Source organism: Marmota flaviventris, chromosome 17, assembly GCF_047511675.1.
Source record: "Marmota flaviventris isolate mMarFla1 chromosome 17, mMarFla1.hap1, whole genome shotgun sequence".
In the NCBI taxonomy this organism is placed as follows: Eukaryota; Metazoa; Chordata; class Mammalia; order Rodentia; family Sciuridae; genus Marmota; species Marmota flaviventris.
The window spans coordinates 29,960,571-29,967,222 of record NC_092514.1 but is presented as its reverse complement, the minus strand read 5'-3'; the positions used below and the strand labels follow the sequence as shown (position 1 = coordinate 29,967,222).

At 36.4% G+C, this 6,652-nt stretch overlaps 1 pseudogene; it reads right to left on the bottom strand.

Annotated features, from left to right (window-relative positions):
* Positions 1-1,625: 1,625 nt before the first annotated feature.
* LOC139702492 (olfactory receptor 3A2-like) lies at positions 1,626-2,761 on the bottom strand (annotated as a pseudogene).
* Positions 2,762-6,652: the final 3,891 nt, after the last annotated feature.

The window sequence follows — 6,652 nt, the reverse complement described above, 5'->3', positions numbered from 1 at the left end:
AACACAATTCAACACACATCCATGAATAATAAATATTTGGAAATACATTCATTCTTATATGAAAATAAAAATACATATCAAATAATAAATATAATGTTCAACCACTATATTATCAAAAATTAGTAGAATTCATTTATAATAGCCACAGTTATCAAAAGCTTGGAGAATAAGCAATTTCTTTCATCATTGGAATAATAAAATAATGCAAATTTTTTGTAGAATAAGAGGAAACTATATATAAAAATCTAAAATTTTATTTCATTCAACTCAAGAATTTTGCTTATCACAACTTATGGAAATGCTTGCAGAATAATAAAAACACCCTGGTGGTTCAGGAGGCTGAGGCAGGAGGATCTCAATTGAAAGCCAGCCTCAGCAATGTAGTGAGACCCTGTCTCAAAATAAAAAAGTAAAAAAGAGGGCTGGGATGTGGCTCAGTGCCCTGGGGTTCAATCCCTGGTATCAAAAATAAAAGTAAATAAAAAAGAAAAATATACTTCTAAGAATATTCTACATGTTATTGATTGTAAATGCAGAAAATCTAGAAACACTTTAAATTCTAAAAAAAGGCATATGGCTAAATAAATTTTTATTTACTTGTAAATTAACACTGGGCAATCAATAAAATGGAAAACATAAGATTTTAGATATTTCACAGGTTAAAAAATCTACCTACCATGTACTGTGTAAATAACAACCATGACATAACATACCCCTATTGATACAACATATGCATAAACATATTTATATTGATATAAAGATACACAACATGTTTACGTATGTATTAAAAAATTAAAAGAATAGGCACCAAATATTTTTTTTTAAGAATTTAACCTTTATTTATTTGTTTATTATTATTTTTTATGTGGTGCTGAGTATTGAACCCACGGCCTCACCTGTGCTAGGCAAGTGCTCTTCCACTGAGCCACAACTCCAACACAATCACCAAATTTTTAACAGTGGTTATTATGAAGAGTGGGGGCAGAAAAAGTAAAGGTTTTGATTTTCTACTGTTAAAATTTTGTTTTCATTTTCATGAGTGCAATTCCTAATCAAAAAAATTTAAAGTCAACGGATATTTCCATTTTGAAAAAAAAGAGAAATCCCTAAGGAAATATAAACTCTCCACAGTTAAGCACCCCAGAATCTTGCAGTGTTGACAGGCTAGTGGAAATCAATGTCTCAATTCATACTGTACTGGATCTAGGTCACTGTGTGACCTTGTGTGAAAACAGGTGGTGGGAGCTGCTTTGGGGGAGCTTAATGGAAGGGTATGCTGATTCTTGGCACTAGGCTGTGACTTGTTATGTTCCAGTTTAGAGACAATCTTTGCTGGTGCTTTTGGGGACCTTAGCAAAAATAAATAAACAAAAGATTCTTCCTGCAGGACCAAGAACCTCCCAAGATACAGATATCTTGGGTTCCCTTTTATCTGGACTAGGAAGAGTTCAGAGGACCAAATGGCAAGTACCCAGGGCTCTGGTCCAGGACTGTATACTACCATCAGGTAAAGCATCCTTGGGGAGCAAGAATATTACTTCCTAATAAAAGTCATCTTGTTCAAGACTCTAGGAGGGACTACTCCCATGGTTTCTAACTTCCTGAGACACCCTTCATGACAGTGCTCACTTTCTGGTGAGCACCTTCCACAGAGCGCCCTGCACATCGGGATTCCTGAGACTGTAGATGAGTGGGTTCAGCATGGGGCTGACAACAGTGTTAAGGATGCCAATGCCCTTGTCCTTGTCTGAAGCCTCCACTGAACCCAGACGCATGTAGCTGAAGACACCTGTCCCATAGAAGATGCCCACCCCTGTGAGGTGGGAGCCACATGTGGAGAAGGCCTTCTTCCTGCCCTCAGCAGAACGGATTCTCAGGACTGCAGCTGCCACATGGACATAGGAGGTGACGATGAGAATCACAGGTGCACCTGCCATGAGGATACCCAGACCAAATAGCAGCAGCTCATTGAGTTGGGTGCTGGAACAGGAGAGCTGGAAGAGCTGGGGGAGGTCACAGTAGAAGTGATTGATCACATTGGGGCCACAGAAGTTGAGTGTGGATATGGCCACAGTATGGGTCAGTGCATTGGTGAAGGCACAAGCCCAGGACACAGCCACCAGTATCCTCTGAACTGTCTGGCTCATGTGGGTGCTGTAGGTAAGGGGCCAGCAAATGGCCAGGAATTGGTCATAGGCCATGGCTGTCAACAAGAAGCAGTCCACACCAGCCAACAGATGGAAGAAGAAGAGCTGTGTAAGGCAGGCTCCATGTAAAACTGTATGCTTGAGGGACAAGAGACGACTCAACATTGAAGGAACAGTGACAGTGATGCACCCAACATCCAGCACTGACAGATTCCCCAGGAAGAAGTACATGGGGGGTGTGGAGTTTAGGTTCCACCAAGATGGCTTCCAGGATGCTGAGGTTGCCCCCGATTGTGACCAGGTAGGCAAAGAAGAGCACAAAGACAACTGGTCGCAGCCCAGGTGTCTCCACCAAGCCCAATAGAATAAACTCAGTCACTGCAGTTCTATTGGCTCCAGGTAATGAGCCCCTGTAATAAGACATTCCAGAGTGGAAGGGATCAGCCTCGATTATTTAGTTAGTCAATAAAAAATATATTGACCTACTTACACTTGCTGCTCCAGGCAAAACCCCCAAATTTCCTAGTGAGTATTTCTCACTCTTCAGGCCACACCTCACTTATTGTCCATGTTCTGCCTTCACCATAGTATCCTTACCTGACTTCCATGTGCATTGCCCAATGCCACCACTACCTTGGACTTCTTTCTTCTCAAAAGGTATTTAAGTCCTTTCTCACTTTGTTCCCTGGAGTCAATGAATGAGGTCCTTCTCTCAAGGTCCTATATGAGATCTGAGGGAAAATTATGCTAAAAGTAAAAAAGAACAGAACACATGAATTGATCATAAATCATTACAAATCTATTAGAAATAAAATAAAACAAACCTCTAGCAAATATAAAGAAGAAAAAATAAAATTAGTAATCAGAAAGTCACAGTATTCATAGATGAAAAAGAAATTTAAATAATCATGGAACACTATCTGCTCCTAAATTTGGACAAATGATTGATTCTTCAACCATCAGAACCATTCCCAAATGAAATACACCAATAAATAAATAAATTAAAAGAAAGAAACAATAACAACAAAACATGGTCAGAAATGTACTTCCAAATGTGCAGGCTCCAGTTTTATTCCATTTATATGCAAATTATTTTAAATTTGTCAATATAAAGAGAATGTCTACATCATGGACACCTTCTGTAGCTTAGAAATAAAGAGAGCCTTCCCATTCATTTTTCATCATTACCAAATCCTGATACTAAAATGTAACAATGATAAAAAGTGGAATTATTCTATCCTACCCTCATTTGGCTAGATGTATGCGAAAACCCTAAGTACAAAAAATTAAGCCTATCATAATCAAATTTTATAGAAAAAAGAGAATAATTTAACGTTAGTAAATTTACCAACATATCATATTATTAGATTAAAAGAGGAAATCTTTCTAAAAGGCAATTCATAAGTGTCTACATCCATTTGTAATGTAGGGAAAAAAAAGTAAACACTTCTATAGCTCCATGGAATGGAAATATGTAATTTATATGACTTTATATAATAGGAAATGACCACTGAAAGCCTGTATCCCTCCTAAAGGTAAAATAAAAGTGATATTTCTATTAAAATCAGGAGCAAGAGAGCCCTGGTCTTCATTACTACAAATATTTTTCATTATCCTAAAAGTTTCAGGCAAAGAGACACAAGAAGTTTAAACATTAGAGGAGAAAGAAGAGAATAATTGGAAATGACAAAGTTGTCTAAATGAAAACCCAAGAGAGGGACAAACAAACAAACCTAGGAAATAGAATTGTCAAGAAATTGGCAAGTCAGATAAAAAGTAATTATACACAAGCCAGTAGATTTGTGAAACACTGATAATAATTAGTTAGAAAACTGGAACATTCTAATTCATAGTAGATAATATCTTCTGACATAAAATTAAGAGTACATAGGAAATAAATTTATACCTGAAGTATGGACACAGGAGCCTAGAAAATGGCAGGAAGGAAATAACTATGGATTCCACCAACAGTGGGAACATGGGAGCTTCTCAGCTCCTCCTTTTCTGTTTTCCCTCAGGTGATCTACAGTGAATTGGATTCTTTTTATAATCATATATATTTTATATCAATATAATTGCATATTTTGGTTCCTTAAGATTACAGAGTTCCTTAATGGGCAAAGATATAGTGGTTCAATGATTGCTTTGTTGATTCTCCAACAGATTAAATAAAAGTGTACAATGCTACATATATTTGCTTCGTAGCTCTATGAAATAATAAAATAAAATTTAATTCATTATGTTCTCTTCACAGAAAGTCTGCTAATAACAAATCAACTAACTAGTTTATCAGTTTCCACCAAAATTAACTACTGTGGTGTCCATCAATGGAAGCTGAAAGCCTGTTTTACTTTATTCTTGTGTGCATGCTTTACCATACTTTGTTTTCTTTGATGGATCTTTCAAAATTTAGTAACTAGATAATATTTTTGGTGCCCATGAGTATTTAGATCATTTTAAGAATATAGCTAAAACCCTCATAGATAACAATAACCAAAGGATGTGAGCTCTGAAACTTTCATTGCCATGATCTAGAGATAATGAAAATAAATTCCTGATCATTATAAAATACATGGTGTTAATTTCCTACTGGTAATGTAGACCTCCAGTTACTATGGGGATGCCACATCTAGGGTCATATTTTCTGGAATCCATTGGCATAGAGTACCAGTTTGAACAGTTTCTACACACAACAGTGTCCTTGCTAGTGCCCATAACTATATTCAGTATACCCCATGACATTGGTCCCATGGACACTGGCTTAAGTTAATTGGGATCTTGGAGACTATCTATTCCTTATTTCACCAATAAGGAGACTAATGTGGAACACAATTGAGGTGGAATTATAGGGTTTAGAGTGAAGAAATTTAATCCACTATGTTCTCTTCACAGAGATCTGTACCTATGAGATGTACCTATGAGATCTCTGGTTTTATATTTTCCAAAATAGTACCCATTGATAAGCCTACTCACTTTACGTTTGTTAACCCCCAAATAACTAGGAGGCCATCAGATGAGAGGCCATTAGATAAGAGTATCTAATTGAGTACCCCAAAGGCACTTCCTGATACCTAAGGAAGCATTAGAAAATCCATCAAACATACACAGAAGAATGAAACTACATCCTTGTCTCTCATCAAAAATCAACTTAAAGTGGAACAAAAACCTAAATGTAAGACATGACACTAAGAAATTCTAGAAGAAAATATATGGGAAACACTTCAAGATATTGATATAAGCAAAGACTTTCAGATGAGACCCCAAAAGGACAGACAACAAAAGTAAAAATAGACAAATGGAATTGTATCAAAATAAGAAGCTTCTGCACAGAAGAGAAATAAAGAAAAAACAATCAACAGAGTGAAAAGAAAACCAACAGAATGCAAGAAAAGTTTTGCAAACTATTCATCTGACAATGGATTAATATCCAGAATATATAAATAGCTCAAACAACTCAACAGGGAAAAAAAACAATAATTGGATTTTAAAATGGGTAAATGATCTGGATAGACAGTTCTCAAGACACACAAATGTCCAACAAGAATGTAACATAAACAGTCCATTCTTGGCCATCTGATGTGTAGGCGACTTCTTATAGGTGAGATATTTGATATAGTGTTTACTAAACTTTCCTAAAAATCCTTAATCTTTTCTGAAACTGTTTAACTGGAATATCCTCTTGCTTCCTCCAGGCTCTCAAATCCTTTGACTCAACTAAAGTGTTCCTCCTCTGCTGAAGTTTTCATGATTTTTCCCCATCTCAGGCTCCTTCCACTAAACTCCCACTACACTTGAGTTGAATACTTCACAGCTCTTATCTCTGTTAACCCCTTGCAGGGTCATTCCTCTATAGGACACACCTCTTCTACACTCTGGCTTCAGAGAAATGTATGCCTGATTCAGCTTTGCATTCTCAATGCCTGCCACTGTACTTTGCATATATAAGGTGTTTGATATTTCTGAAATAAATGAGCGAGTGAACTTAGAAACCAAGACCATAAGATCAACAAGATCAGTGGGAGAGAACATAAGGTTGGGCTGTAGATGTTGGGAAAGTTTTTTTTTTTTTTTTTTTTTTTTTTTTTTATGAGCTGGAGTTTATGCAAGACGATGAAAAATTGATACGGTTTTACAGTATAGGTTTAAGTCTAAGGCACAGATGTACTGCTGTAGGAAATTCAGCTCCCTTTGTCTAGATGGGGGCATTTCTAAGTACTCATTTGGGAGCAGTTAAATCTATCCATTGATATGACATTTGCCTTTTCACAAAAACAGCCCCAAAAGATTTGGCAATAAGGGATAGGCCCTGTGAATTAAAATATATATATATATATATATATATATATATATATATATATGCCAAAAAAAACCCACACACCTCAGAAAGAAGCTCTATGATTCTTATTCTTACTCTGTTGAGGTGAAACTTGTCTTTACCAAGAATCTAGGATGAGCATCATCTATGCACCTAAGACAGTGATGGCCTTGAGTAAAGAAATCCTCCT